General features: G+C 38.4%; 2 long non-coding RNA genes across 2 annotated transcripts; both read right to left on the bottom strand.

Annotated features, from left to right (window-relative positions):
* Positions 1–1,210: 1,210 nt before the first annotated feature.
* LOC103711804 lies at positions 1,211–8,569 on the bottom strand. Its single transcript, XR_604838.4, has 3 exons — positions 8,321–8,569; positions 2,090–2,246; positions 1,211–1,575 (listed from the first exon to the last, which is right to left on the bottom strand). It is a non-coding gene; the product is annotated as an uncharacterized LOC103711804 (long non-coding RNA).
* A 2,669-nt stretch (positions 8,570–11,238) lies between these two features.
* LOC113460913 lies at positions 11,239–14,271 on the bottom strand. Its single transcript, XR_604846.4, has 2 exons — positions 14,125–14,271; positions 11,239–11,649 (listed from the first exon to the last, which is right to left on the bottom strand). It is a non-coding gene; the product is annotated as an uncharacterized LOC113460913 (long non-coding RNA).
* Between the last annotated feature and the right edge of the window lie 1,288 nt (positions 14,272–15,559).

A 15,559-nucleotide genomic window follows, 5' to 3' on the forward strand; every position in this document is an offset into this window, starting at 1 on the left:
GTTACCTTTACAGACGGTTTTGGTTGCCAATAAATCTCTTGCATATTGTTGATACTATAAGACACTTTTCATGGTAAGTTTCTAGCTTGGCAAATATGCTAGTCTTCTTCTGCATGAAGATTTATACATTTTTCTTAAAAATGGACTAAACACTTTTTTGTTGAATACTTTGTGGATTGCACAACTTTTTTTTCCCCCATTAATGTGCATTAAGCTTAGAGGCTGTGTTCATTCTTAAATTTGCAATTGCCCCATGCCCCATGTCTGGTAGGCACTATTCTTGATGCAAATGCATGGCCAAACATGTAGCTAAGTTCGCCAACAGAGATCTAATAAGAAGAGTAGCCCACTAATAGACATTTAAGGAAACATTTACAGTAGGTTGATAGTGTGGAATGATGCATCTGAGGTTGTGTAATGGCCACAAACAAACCTTGCACTTACAAGGGAAAAATTGTAAGAAACATGAATAATACTTGGCAAATTCAGATAATGGAACGATAACAGGGCAATGGAAGCACGATCTGGAAGTAGTAAAGCTTTTACCTAAGAAAAGTTTGAAAAGCTGAGAAATGTTAAGGTGGCCTTGTCATAAAATGATAAAACCTTACTATGAGAGGGATGGCCATGAGTACTTCAAATATGGTGCTGGAGTTGACCCAAATAATGTGGATAGGACGGAATATGGTCGACTCAGAAAGTATAATCATGTGGGAGAGAGTTTAATGGTGGACTCAAGAACATGGACTCATATTCATGTAGAATGATAGTGGATGAGGAAAAGTTCCATATCAATCTGGTTGAAAGCCATCATAAGTGATCTGAAAGAAGTTGCATTTGCGGGGAAAACAATTTGAGTGTTCATCATAAATTGGTGGGGAAAAAAAAAAAAGAAATCATTCCTCAGTTTTCTCATCTCATGCTCTGGCAGGAGTAAGAATACACAGTTTTTATTGAGATTGCCTACTGGTTAAGTTGGTAAAGTCTCATGATGTTGATATTCTTTACAAAATATGGCAATCTTGGCTTAGCTCTCTTGTATCTTTGCTAAAAAGAGAAACAAAAGACATTTAATTATAAAAAATACGAGCACATTTATCATGTAACAATAAGCTTAACATCTTATTCTTTGAAGTCATAACCATTCATATCAAAATAAGCACAGAGTCCATACCAACACTATCAAAAAATAAAATAACAAAATAGGATATGATCCATGGAATCTCACACATTAACCCATTAAATATAGTACAAAATATATTTCAGACACAATGTTTCCATACAAAACGAAGCAAGGATTATTAGGAATGTTAGCATCTCATAAATTGAAACTTGAATTAAGAATGACAAATATTACACTTGTCATTATATGAGGGTTGGAGTGCAATAATCTTTGCTTTTTCCCACACCGCTCTCCTGAAAAATAGGCCCAATGCTTGCTACAGCAAATTATCAGATTGCAATCCCTTGGCAGCTTAATTGGCTTTCTTCTCCAGATGGTGGTTCTCTTTCCAGGTCCTTGCAGCAAACCTCACCAACTTGACTGTGAGGCAAACATGGGAAACGAGAAAGATTCTACATGTCACAAACCACGCTGTTAACTATTTATCCAATGGCTAAACTTTCTCCTAAAACTAAAATATTAAAAGGCCAAAAAATGAATTCATAATTAAGGAATGTAAAAGGAATATGGTTGTGGAGAGTGGGACGAGGAGCTGGGTGTTTGCATAGACCATAGAGGAAAAAGAGGGCCATGGATTCCAAGGTAAAAAAAAAGATTGTGGTGAGCCCTTTGTTGACTCCAGTCTGGAAAATGAACCTATCCGAATAGAGAGATTAAAAAAAAAAAGGATTCTTAGACTTGCATCCGGTGTTTTGACAAGGATCCAGCTGCAGTAGCCAACCAGGCTGTCCTCTAGTTTGGGCATGCTTCATTCTCAACGATCGAAGGACAAACAAAAGCAAATAAGTAAATAATGGTAGAATGTAAACTGTGCACATCAACACATTTCATGCCTTCAGCTGTTTTGTAATTAAATTTTTAATTGCGCCTAGTTTTTTATGTAACTTGCATCAGTATAGACCTTACTGTTCAGATTGAAGGGAAGCATGATACTGCAGCTCCCGTGCCAGAATCCTTCCACGAGATTGCTTGACTCTACTGATGATAAACACCTTTGCTCTTACCCTTAGGCTGTGAGTGGAGGAAGAGGTGCATGAACCCACATGACCAAGCTCCATAGTCTCTGTAGATATAATTAATTTGTAATTTATATACAGAAAATATTATACTCCACAAATTTGCTAAAAAAAGATAAAGTTATTATTAATATACTATAATGAAGGTGACTGAGATGGTGGAAAAGAGTTGTCGAGAGAGAAGGGATGAAATGGGCCCTCAATGAGCTTCTCTGAGTCAGTGGCATCTAGGAAATAAAAATTGCCATTTAAAAAATTGTTTTTGTGGATATACAGCCTTGGCATCATTCACCTAGTATCTTTCATGTATAATACATATCATCATCATCAATGATTATTTGCTCATATTAAGAAATATGAAGTTAAGAAACAATGGAAAAAAATCTTCCCTACTACAGAGAACTACAGCAATAGAATCATATTAAGTATAGGCCTATCAATTCCATGAATACTAAAAACAAACAGGCATCCCAAATTAAAGTTTGGGATAATGATCTTTTCGATACTAGAATTTTTGTTCATGTTAAAATCTAGAACCAAATGGAAAAGGTTAGCTCTAAACTAGATTTACAAGATCAATATTTATACTAAAACTAAGTACCTCTATGGTGCATAGCCACATCCTCCGAGACGAGGCATTGGTGATCTCACACATGAGGCAGCTCCTTATGCTATCAAGCCAGAAGATTATGAAGTTTTCCATCTCATAATTGGATATCTCTTGACAATAAGAAACATGTTGATAACTAAACTCCACTATACCTAAAATAAAGAAAATATGCAAAGGAATGAAAAGGATTGAGGATAGGCTCGCTGCTAGGTTGGGTTTTATATAGGGAAAGAGGAAGGGTTGTTGGTGCAGACAGAATAAAGGTGAGCATTAATTCCAAAAACCAAAAAAGGCTCCTCTCCTGCACATGATGTTGTACAACATGGAAGGTGACAAAGTCTTTGTAACGTTCGTTTGTCAAAAAGGTCAGTTGCTATTTTAAAAATGAAGCTTTGTAACGTCCTTATTAATTAGTTTGGATGTAATGTTTCCTTCACCATTTATAAGTTGGTAACAAAAAGGGAACATTGGTTAACAAATTCCTTTTCTTCACAAGGTTCGTACAATGAGCTGTCACAAGGCATTGTACAAGACAACAGTGACAAAGGTATGCAACATCCCTGCTGTCAGAAGCTTTCCCCCGACATCTAAAACTAAAGTTTTCTATTGTCCCATGTAGATACTCCCAGCTGCAACAGGGTGAAATAACTTCCTTGCTTAGTTGCATCTTAACCAATCCTACCCAACTCTCGACACAAATCATACCTGATCATACCCAATCATATCCAATTCCTGCTTCCCCTAGTCTAACCCAGGTTCGATTCACTTAATCCTGGTCCAAACATAATCATACACACAAAAAGTCTAAAGACCTACATTTGCATTAACATTGGACCCATCTTGACCTGATGTAGGCTTAGGCTAGACCTGATTATCATGATCAGACCAACACCACCCATTATATCCTCAACCCCTTTTGTTTGCTATAGGAGCACACCATGAAGAAATTCTATTACATGCGGTGTGTATCTTACTAAACCAACCCCTCCTTCAGTCTCCATCATCCTTCCCCTTAGGGCCATTTGCCTCTTAGTGTGGCAAGTAGCACCTTAGCAAGCTTTCATATCATTATTCTCTATAATTAACTTGATCCTTCACCCTCTCCTCATATGCCATGTGTCTCCCTAGACACTCACTACTCTCCCATAGTACCACACTTGCACCAAATCACAACCCCACATAAGAACAAAGGAGAGATCTCCTCCATAAAAAACTCTTCCCACTTTTGATGCCAATCCTATGACATGCATCTAATTCAGGTTGGTATTTAATGTTAGGCCCTCATAGCGCCCCCTAATGATCTACTTAGCCCTTAAGATTCTCCTTGGATCGAGACCAAATCACATTTATACCAATCCATTCTTATCTACTGAATCTCTTTCTCCCTCTTCTACAAAGTCCTATTCTTCCATCCTCCTCTGTATTATCAATTCAAGAGAGGAAGTAATTAACATATCCCCTTCTTATGTTTAGCATTCTTATTTGTCCTTGGATTATCATTTCTATCCTCATCCTAGTCTCCCCCTTTACCCTTTCAACCCATCCTTCAAAAGAAACACAAACTAAAAAATACGTCCTCCTTAGTTCCTAGCCTACATTTCCATAATCCTCTTCTCTCTCTAGCCAATAAGAGTATTTTATCTCATATCAATTCTAGCCATTAGATCCAAAGAGCTCTAATCCTAGGCACCTTAACAGTTGTCTCCCTCACATCCTAGCTAGGGGTGAAAGTAGATCGGAAAATATTCGTCCGAATCCGTTTTCGTATCCGAATCTATCTGGATATGGATAGAAATTTGAGCGTCCGACTAATATCCGTATCCGTATCCACGTCCGTCAAAAAAAAATAGATATGGATATGGATAGACAACTATCCGATCCATATCCGAATATCTGGTCCATTTGTAACCCTATTTAAATTTATATGGCACTTATGAACTTTTAAGAAAAATAAATGACCATATTAACATGCTATTAACTTGATTTATCACCTACTTAGTAATATCTTTGATTCTATGGTAATAAAGTTTAATTATCTGATTTATATCCATATTTATATTCATACTTTTGGTATCCGATTTGTATTCATATCCATTTAAAACAAATATAGATATGAATTTTTGCATCCGATTAACATCCGTATCCATATCTATATTCATCAAAAAAAATAAATATGGATGTGGATATGCTAGTATCCGATCCGATTTCAGCCCTAATCCTAGCCAATAGGATTCAATCATCTATCACCTAACATCCCTGCTTAGGTTTGGGGCTTTCTAGTTCTACATTAAATCCTAGCCCTTATACTATTCCTCTACCTTTACAAGTACCTTCTCATTCTACCCTAAAATTATGGTAGAACATAAAAAAATTAGAAAGACTAGTGGAGACTCCACCAATATCCACCCACAGTCCTACATCTTAATCCCTTCCCCTTGTTATATTTTCCCTCTATCCAATCCCAAAGCCCTAATCCTACTAGCCTACTACTCATACATAGCCTCTTGCAACCAAGACAAGGAGAGGAAGGAGTACAAGCAAGTATTGAGTGTAATATCCTCTTCTCCCCCTCTCTTCCCCCTCTTTCTTTGGTTTTCTTTAGTTTTCTTGAAACCCTAGTCAAGTAGAGACAGAAACCCTCTTCTACCTTTAGGACATCCTCATAGGAGGAGTGGTTGGATGCATCTTCGAGCCCTTCCCCACCATTTAGACCAAACCCTATTTGCCTTGTCCCTTATCCTAGCTTACTTAGAATGCAAGCTAGCAACTTCCTTCTCCTAAGAACCCATTGATGGCCCACAGTCCATTCAATAATTGATTAATTGCATGTAACATTTATTTAAGCAATTTATTAGTCCTGATATAAAGGAAATTATAGATAATGAATTCCATTTTTCCATGAGGTTTGATCAATAAGGCTTATGTGGTATCAAAAAATCTCTTTGCCGGTCAGCATTGAAGCCATAAAGCTTTTACTGCCATTAAACAGCTGCTACTGAAAAGGAAATGTAAGTAAATATGCCTCTCTTCTAGGAGTATTAGGGACTAATAAGAAGAACATATAGGGTATTGCTTTTATTTGTTATTTTCTGGCTTGACCTTCTAAGAGCATGAGCAAAATGATTTTAAAATGCTTTGAGTAATAAGTTTTTAACTTGGTCAAGACCCTTTCTTTCTTCTACAAGAATATAAATAAATTAAGTGGAGTTGGACCACATGATTATTTTTTTTTTCCTCGTGTGTTTGTGCATGCGGTAGAAGAGGGCCACAAGCAATGGGCCACACAGCAGCCCTATCCAAATACCCCTAAGCTGCTCTAACCTTGTTGAAGGGTTTGAACCTTGGTCTCTAGCATAACTACTGAAAGACCTTATAGGCTTGCTAATGTATCACTTCCACAACCATTTTGTCATAAATATACAACAAGGCTTGTTCCAATATTTTCATTTAGCATGGTGTATGTCTCACTCCTTTTGCATCGATTTGGTCTCACAAACACTAATCTTGATGTACGTTGTCATTAACAGCCTAAATGTCTGCTAACTCCAATACTAGAGGTTTAATGAGACATGTTAATCCAATTCAGCCATATGTATCTACATAAATTATACATCAAAATGAAATTGTGTTTCAAATGCTCTTAAGCTCTAGGATTTTGAAACTTTTATTGTCTTTCTTTGATATCCTATATTTTAAACTTATAAGTTGATTAAAGCATTGTTTAGTTTCTTTCTTGGGTTTCTCCATGTGTTTAAATGTATATCTTAGATATTATGCATACAGATGGAATTTTGTGTTAATTTCTATTTGCATTATCTTCAATCATTGCCCTTGGCTCTTAGACTTTCAAAATATTTTTTGTATTTTAATATTACTATGAGTTTTAGGTTTTGAAATTTGGTAAAAACCTTTAACTTAGTTGCTTGTTATTTTTTGCTGGATTTCTCCATTTTATTTTATATCCATCCTTCCTCTTTTTTATTTTCACCATAAGTTTCGTTCCCCTTCTGTTACCTGCTATAAACATGGAATTGTAATAGGTCTAATATCAGATCATTTCTCTCTTAACTAAGAACTAGTAAAACTATCTACTAAACCCAATCCAGTTCATCTTTACAAGGCTTGGATTACAACTACACCCTCTCTAGTAGCCCAAATATGAAGCCATCCATTCCCCTGTCTTTTCCTTTCCTTCAAAATCACAATATCGGATATACCCTCCAATGTGAATAGATGTCTATCCATTTTATCACTAAAAATTTAGTCCATCAATCCCCAAGCCCTACATCCTAGTAATCCCAGCAATAAAGAGAAAATCATTATTGCCTGATTTCTGCATCCAATCACCAAGTGCTCCAGCTCATCAGTCAAAACTCACTTTATATCCACACATTCAAATTCTATGTTTCCTCGAAACCCTATTGTCAAGTAGTCTCAACCCTTAGAGGCCACGCGTTCATAAGACCTATTTCAATCCATCATCCACTTTATTGATTGTAGCTCATAAAACCTCTTTCCATACATCAATAGAAAATCTCTAGATACGAATTAGACAAGTTCTTAGAATCTCAAATCTTTCATAACATGTATCTTTAAGTCCAATATGTAGGTAGAACTCATTTTCATAGGAAAATAACAGCAAAGCATCTAGCTAACTCTTTCTTTTCTTTCTTTCAATTTTTGAGAAATATAGGAGGGATGCCACTACTAGTGTTTGAACCTCGGATCTCTTCTAAGCGAAGAGAGATACCAATCAGCTGAGTTAAGGTTGGACGTGCCTCTTTTTTTCGTTCATACCTCCATACAAATTAAACTTGGAAAACAAAACACTGATGATCGAGGGTTCACAATCATCGACTACTGCTTTGGCAGCACGAAAAGAAGGCACCCATGTTTATCGTTCAACACTCAATTAGACATCACGAACAAAGGGATCAAGGAGATATTGACCTGATTGGAAGAATATTTCTCATGTAAAAAGAGGGGGAAATCAACCTCTTCTTCACAACCATTCCCTTAACTTTTATGAGGTTACCATAGAAACCATAACCACATGGTCTTTCTCATATGTCAATAATCTCCTTCTTTGGAAAACCCAGTGTTGTGAGAGAAAAGGTATGTTACATAAAGAGTTGGACCTTATTATAAACATTGATTACAAATTGGGGGAAAAAATTAAAAAAGAAGGCATAATTAGCTTTTCCAAGCTTTGGCAATTATAATAAGGCAGATAACTTGATACAAAGCACCACATTATAAACCAAGCGATTAACCTACGAATTAATTGCACACTTCCAAGCATGAAATGTAATGGAAAAACCGAGGCAAAATGAAAGTATTGTAATCACAACCTCCCATTTCTGATGCCTAGTTCAACAACCAATTACAAAGAGGAGATTAGAAGTATATCAAATGTTTAAAGTAGAAAATCATATGCCGAGTATAAAAATAAGAAGAGACCACATATGAAAAATTGGAAGTGGAAAGACTGAAAAAGAAACTTGGATTTACCGAACGGAATTGGACGAGGATTTTTCTATCTCTTGGATGCGCTTTTTGGGCGCGTTTCTTCTAACTGCGAAGCAAAACGAATTGAGAGGGGAAAAAGCAATTTTAATGGGTTAGGCGGCCGTGGAGGAGGCGGAGAAGAGAGGAGAAGGATCGGAGGGAAGAAGAGGCGAGACCGCCGAACTCCCGACCGCCGCCGCCGGGGGCTAGCCGGTGGCCCGGTCGCATCATCAGGTCCAGCCCTCCCGTCGGGGGTACGAATATCAGATAGATATATATAAATAAATTATTACACAGAGGCAAATCCGCACAGAATTAATATGCGGAAATCCACAACTCACGCAGCAGTTTCTATGCGGAAGTAAATCCGCACAGAAATTAATATGCGCACAACCGCACCTGTGTAGGCACAATTATTTATGCGGAAGCAACTCCCCGAGGCAACGGCGTACTCCGAAAGGTCTCGACTCGGTCGGCAGATGAAGCAATAATTTCCGTGCGGTCGAACGCGTAGATTATCCATGCGGAAGTAAAACCGCATAACATTATGTATGAGGATATCCGCACCTGATAACGGTAACTGGGTAACAGCGCTTTTAATTAAACAAGTAATAGATATTTCAAAAAAAATAAAAAAGCCTGCCGTCCCCGTTGAGGCCCTGAGCTCGGTAAATCCGTAATTAAGTTGAAATACCGGGCTGAAGATAGATAGCTCCCCATCTCGCGCATCCGATCTCTCGAGCTCCTCTCATGGCAGTCGTCCGCATTCCTCCCTTGAAACCTTAAAACCAAAGCAGAAAAATCGAGCCTAAGAACCCCCTATCCGTCCCCCAAGATCCTTCCTCTGTCTCCTCGACTTCTCCTCCCGCCTCCACCTCCGCCGCTGAAAACCCAAACCCTGATCCCCCACCAAATCCTAATCTTAACCTCAATCCGAACCCCGCCGTCATGAGTCCATCGCCTCCATCAGTTCTGACGTTCGCCCCCGCGTTCTGGCTTCTCGCAGCAGAGCATGAAGCAACCAGTGATGTTGATTCCCCTGTTTCAAGTGAAGTTGCTGAGGTCAATACCAAGCTGACTCTTATATAGTCCTATGATGATACGAGCAAATACTTCAGCTCTTCAAGTTATGTGACCGGTTCTCTCTCGTCTAGAACAACTGCGACTCATATGAAGGGATGATCAATGTCTGACCCCGGAGCCTGTTGGAATTGCACAGCTTGACAGGTTTGCAAGGATACACAAATTTTCTAAGAGGTTTCTCACCATTAGAGGAACACTCGTGGTCGGAACCAACTCAATATGCGCTTCCTCGCTGTGAAGGTATGCGTCAACCATCTGAGTACATGCACTCCAACCTCGGAGGTCAGAGATTTAACAAGGAGGTAGATGAATTCTATTTTCTATTCTTATAGTATTTCAAGATCATTGCTACGCAGTGATAGCTCACGACATTTTCTTCAGCTTGGATAGCAAAAGCTTCAATCCTAATGCTTGTGCACGCCTTAATACAAATCACGCACATCTGCTGTTTCCTCTGGTTTGGTCTTAGTAACTTTAATCAAACTAATATTTTGTATTTAACGGTAAAGATTTGGAATCAACGCCATCTTATTTTAGAGTCTAACATAAGTCACATGGATATCAATCTATAGATTGAAGGACGAAAAAGATAAAAGAGACCAAATTGCTAATTACTTAAGAAGGATTTGAAAGTGGAAAATCAGAGAAATAACATCCCATCATTTGGCAGAGATTTCACATCCAAAAATATACATGCAGTAATAATAACTCATGCACAGTCGAAGAAGGGAAGTTGAGCAGAAGCTGAGGCAAAAGATAATTACAATAAATAATTGCAGTATTTCCTCACGATGCATGCAATAGGAATCATGAATTGCATTGCAAGCAGATAAAAAAAAAACATCATATTTGAAAACAAACTGCACCATTGAAACAGTTGGATATCAGCTAGATCACATGGCATGCAACAAATGAATGTGAGGTCCGCATATTATTTATATCAAGTAGGTTTAACTTGGATCATCATAATAATTTCAGACAGAAGAAAAACAGAAGTACCATCTGATCTTCTCACAACATAGTGTTTAAACTCCAAGTAGATGATGATAAAAGGAAGCACGGTCTCACTTGTAGCCAATAAACAAGCCAAACTGTAGAGATGTCAACCTGTATTTATTTTTTATCAAGCCTCGCCAATAAATAATAGGCTGAACACAATCGACTCACCACAATTCTAATAGGCCAAGACATGCAAACAAGTAGCATACATCCAATAGAATATATATGGAACTTGCAGGTAGGCAACAGAAAGAGTACAGCTTTATGGTATAAACCAAGGTCCGCCGTACCGATACCGGTCGGCGTACCGGTGGCCGGCCGGACCGGTACGGTACCGGTCCGGTCCGTACCGGCCGGTACCGGTCCGGTCCGTACCGGCCGGTATGCGGTGGTTTCAAAAACCACAGCGCGCGGCGCTGTAGTTCTAAAAAAAAAAAAAATCGTACCGGTGCAAACCGGCCGGTTCGCACCGGTACGAGGCCGGAACCGGCCGGTACGGGCTCCGAACCGGCCGGTACGGGCTCCGAACCGGCCGGTACGGGCTCCGAACCGGCCGGTACGGGCCCAAACCGGCCGGTACGCACCCGTACCGGCCGGTTCGGATAAAAAATCGGGATATACCGGTTTTTTATCCGTTCCGGTACCGGTCTAGAACCGGACCGGTACGTACCGGCCCGTACCGGCCCGGCCGGTACGGGCCGGTACGGCATTCCATGGTATAAACAGTTAGCCATAGTGGCACTTTGTACAGAAAAGATTAGTCACGCATTTGAAAAGGGACTTCATATTTGCTATTCGGTGGTAGCATTCTGTTCAACAAAATATTCAACTGCACAATATCAGTATGGATTTATATGATAAATTTATTTCATTGAAAGCAAAGAGTTGATAGTTGAGAACCAGGAGTTTAACCCAAAACAGAAAAAACATGGAAAGATAACAACACACACAGATCTCCACAAGCAGCAGCAATTTCTTGGCTAGCTGCGGATATTTTCTAAAGCAGACGGTGAAGGTTGAACTTCTGAAGACTCTGTGTAGGAAATGGAGATCAACTTAGATCTATATTCTTCAGCCTTTTCGCTATCTTTTACACTGACAACATTAGCATCAGTACAGTTAGTAGGCAATGGATTTGAGTGAAGGTTATTTTCTGGAAGAGATTGTGAGATCTCTATTAGGGACTCTCGGGCAAGTTCGTGAGAAACCTCTGTAACAGGTGCCATAGAATCCATAGAAATTGTATCAAGCTGCAGAATTCAAAATTGTTATTCAAATGGTCATTATAAAACATAAACCTACGATATTGCAATAATTACATTTCATTTATTGACAACTGAAATACTATATAGATTGGGTATACAATCTTAAGTCTGTTTCTTTTGATCAGTTACATCAACTGTCAACGAGTCAGACATGAGAATACAAAATGTTCCCTTCTTGACTAAGCATACTATCAAGTGTGGCTGGCTAATATTAACAAAATTCTACATGTGTTAAGTGCACAATAACTGTAAATATGGTTTCACAAACTGAACAATCCTAGAATATAGTCTACTCTGCCAGGTTCAGAAGGAAACGTTAGTAAATTTTTCAAAATCTTATACCCATCACTCTGGTATAATAAATTTTCTAGGAGTATATATAGAACCTATCCCCAGATCTGCAATTCCAAGAGTACGGTAAAGCATGGAGGGAAAATTGCAATGCGGAGAAAAAAGATTGATTTAACCCATTCCAATAATTTTGATTGGGATATTTCAGGAAAGAGGCTTCAGACAATAATTTGGATATTAGAACAAGACAAAGTGCTTGAATTGAAAGGTTTCATACTGAATACTGGCAAGGACCGATAAGAAGTGAAACTTAGGTAATAAATTGGATATTAGAAGAACCAACCAGGATAGTACTACAACCTCGTTTGAGAAAGTTGAAGCGCAAGATTGTGTTGAGCTTTGCTAAAGGTATAAATTAAGTGCAGGTAAAAGAGGACTTGAAATGAAGCATTATTTCTAATAATTGCCTGATGGTTGTCAGATTACTAATTCTTGGATCCCACCAAAATACTCAACAAGCATTGCTCATTGGATAAGTTTAGTTTCCATCCACTGATCTCTCAAAGAACAAATGATTCTAATCATCAAACCAAAACCTTTCCTTCTGACACCTACATCTGAGCCATTTCCCTATGTTTAAGTATTGGATCTAAAATGAACTTTTCTTTTTCCAATTAAAGTTCTTAAAAAGAATACTGAAGCAAGCAAAAGTTCCATAGTCCAATTACTTCTTTCTGGAGATAATAACAAGACTTTGCTAAGGGAACGTCAAAAAAATCACAACTCAGGTAGCTGGAAATGAGCAAATCATTCCGATCCTAATATTACCATCATTACTTTTTTTTGACAGGTAATTTTTTTCTTTTGGCATCTGACTATCTTGTTAAAATGTAGATTTGAGATTTTTGTGTTCTTATTTTTACCTTCCATTGATTTAAACATATCCGTGCAAGCATTCCACAGGCAAACATAAGTATGCTACATAACCTTGACAGGTAATTTTTTTCTTTTGGCATCTGAATATCTTGTTAAAATGTAGATTTGAGATTTTTGTGTTCTTATTTTTACCTTCCATTGATTTAAACATATCCGTGCAAGCATTCCACAGGCAAACATAAGTATGCTACATAACCTTGACTGCCTACACTTTACCTTTGCTTTGCAGCCTCACATTCATTAATCAGCAATAAATACCCTGATTTATCTCTACTCATTAGTTTGTTGTTGAAACAATGACTCCACCTCATCTCTGGCATCGTGAACAATGGCATGCAATTTTTGACAATGAGCAGAAAAAAACACAGGCATCAACTGATGGCATAAACACAAGTGCCATATAAGAGAATTAGTCAGAAACCTTACAGTTTCAACAGGATTGCACTTACATGATTCCTAAAATTCACACGACTACTGGGTGCTGACTCTCCTTCAATACCTTCGAAGTAATTCCCCAGAGAGTTTGGAATTGGGATACGTTATACTCATCGAAACAGAAGAATTTTTCTCCAGGATGATTAGACCTAAATTCCTTTGAGTAAGCCCTTATAACCGGAGAGAAGGGGATTCAGGAAAGCACCATGTCAAGATTTCATACTCCTTTTTTCTTTTTCCATCAGAATTTCCACATAAGTCTATCCAGTTTACCTTCTAATCACATCATCAAACCAACGCACGCATCAAACTCCCATCTATCTCAAAGAAATTATCCATAACCAAATATCAACATCATATCAGGGCAGAACTGGCAATACCCACTAAGCAGCACCAATCGAACTGCCACAAATCGCTAAAACCCTAAAAGCCATCCTCCCGTGCCACCCCCCCGCCCGCCGCCCCCCAAGCGCAACCAAAAAAAATGGAATCATCTAAAAGGAATACAACTACAAGAAGAAGAAAGGAAGGAAAGAAAAAAAAATAGAAGCATTAAAAGGAATCCAACTACAAGAAGAAGAATAACAAAAGCATGAGCTCCAGACCAAGATGGAGAAACATCTAATTATCATGACAGAATTACATGGAGCTCAAAATCTTGGCAATACCCATCACAAGATGAATCATTCAAGAGATGAGAAAAACACATCGCGAATACATATAATGAAAAGATAAAAGAAAGATCAGGAAAAAAAGACAGAGAAAGGTTGAAGGGTTGGGGATTGGATCAGAATTTACCTTGATGACGACGAGCTGTGCGCCGGGGAGGAAGGAGATGGCGAACGTCGGTTGTTGACCAACTTTATGCAACGTCCCTCATTCCTTTCCTCGGGCCCCACCCCCGCCTGCCCAATTGCTTGCTCACCTAAATTAGACGGGATTTAGAATTATAAACCACCCGCGTCCGCCGGTCGATTTATGCTACCGTCACCCACGTCATGTGGAAAATATGCGCCTTTTTGTCGCATAAGATCATCTTGTGCGCCATCCTCATAAAGTTTGTGGGTTAAGTCAACCGGGTAGCAACTATTAGCCGTATTAATTCAAAATCAGCCTAAAATTCAAATCATTTGGAGCCGTATTCAAAATTTAAATCATCTTGGACTGCATCTTTATTTATTGTTTTGTAAAGCAGTGTGAATTGTTCTCCTAATTTTTTACAATTTATTTTATTTGTTACCTTGTAAAATAGTACTGATTTTTGCAATCGGAGCCGTTGGAACTGTGTTCAAAATTCAAATCATTTGGATCCGAGTCTTTATTTGTTGTCTTGTAAAACAGCATTGACTGTTCTCCTAATTTTTCACAATCTATTTTATTTGTTATCTTGTAAAACAATGCTGATTGTTATCCTAAATTTTTGCAATCTCTTTTATTTGTTGTCTTATAAAATTCTTTCTTGTATATCTCAATGATTATAAATACAACCTTATACCCATAATTACATGTGTGGTGAGATTTCAACATCCATCGAACTCTCTTTTTCTACTTGGTATCAGAGCGCTCAAATTGTGAGGAGTGTTCTTCTTTCTTTTTTAAAAAAAACATGTCTTCTGCATCTTTTAATGTTGGCAATTTTGTCGAAACTAGAAAACTATACTCTTTAGCGTGAGCAGGTTCTTGCTCTTGTAGAAAGCCAAGAGTTGGTAGGCTATCTCACTGGCGACTTGTCATCTCTGGCTGCTGTACTTACAGTAGCAGATGGATCAAATGTTGCTCTGCTCCAAACCCTGAGTACTAGAAATGGAAAACTGTTGATCATCTTCTTAGAGGGTGGAACATTGAAACTCTGTCCAAGGAAGCCCTTGGCTTATCATTGGCCTTGATACTTCTTCACAAGTCTGGTCTGCTCTTAAAGAAGCCTATGCTCAAGCCTCTCAAGAGCGCTAGTTTCATCTCACTCAACAACTTACCTACATGAAGAAAAATCCAGAGATGTCTCTCAACGACTATCTTCGCAAGTTTAAAGGTATTTGTATTAGTCTAGCTGCTATTGGACCATCCAGTAAGTGACAAAACAAAGCTTTTTTCCTTACTTAACGGTCTTGGGGTTCGCTATGAACTGTTTACTACTTCAATGCTCAAACCTCCTATGCCCTCCTATGGCGAAGTGGTTCCTTTGCTGCAGAGTTATGAAACACGTGTGAGCCTTCATTCTCCAGACCAGGATACC

Source organism: Phoenix dactylifera, chromosome 2 (genome assembly GCF_009389715.1).
Source record: "Phoenix dactylifera cultivar Barhee BC4 chromosome 2, palm_55x_up_171113_PBpolish2nd_filt_p, whole genome shotgun sequence".
NCBI lineage: Eukaryota > Viridiplantae > Streptophyta > Magnoliopsida > Arecales > Arecaceae > Phoenix > Phoenix dactylifera.